Consider the following 459-nt stretch of genomic DNA (forward strand, 5'->3'; position numbering starts at 1 on the left):
GGAGAGGGATTCTGAGGAAGGAGGTGAAGCCCCCCCGCCCCTCAGGGCCCGGCCCGGCCGCTCCCAGTCCGCCCAGTACAACGCGGCCTGTCCCAAACTGGGAGCAACACCCCCGTGCCCCCCCCCCCATGGGAACATGACATCGTGTTCCGCGCTCGCCATTGGTCAGAGCCGCCGCCCATTCTCGCCCCCCATTGGCCCCCCGAGCTGTCACTCCGCCCCCGTCCGTCCCGCCCCACTGAACACGCGCGGCTTTCCTTCACCCGCTGTCCACGCTCCTCTGCCGCTGCTCTGATTGGTCAGTGCTGCCGTAAACAAGGCAGCGGCAGCCAATGGGAGCGCTGATCACGCGAGCAGCACGCCTGGCCACGCGCCCTCGGCGTGGCGGCCCAGGCAGCAACAGGCGCGGGCGGGGGTGGGCGGGGTTCCCGAGCCTATAAAAGGCAGCGGCGGCAGCGG

The sequence above is a fragment of the Pyrgilauda ruficollis genome, unplaced genomic scaffold (assembly GCF_017590135.1).
Source record: "Pyrgilauda ruficollis isolate IOZ18807 unplaced genomic scaffold, ASM1759013v1 scaffold340, whole genome shotgun sequence".
NCBI lineage: Eukaryota > Metazoa > Chordata > Aves > Passeriformes > Passeridae > Pyrgilauda > Pyrgilauda ruficollis.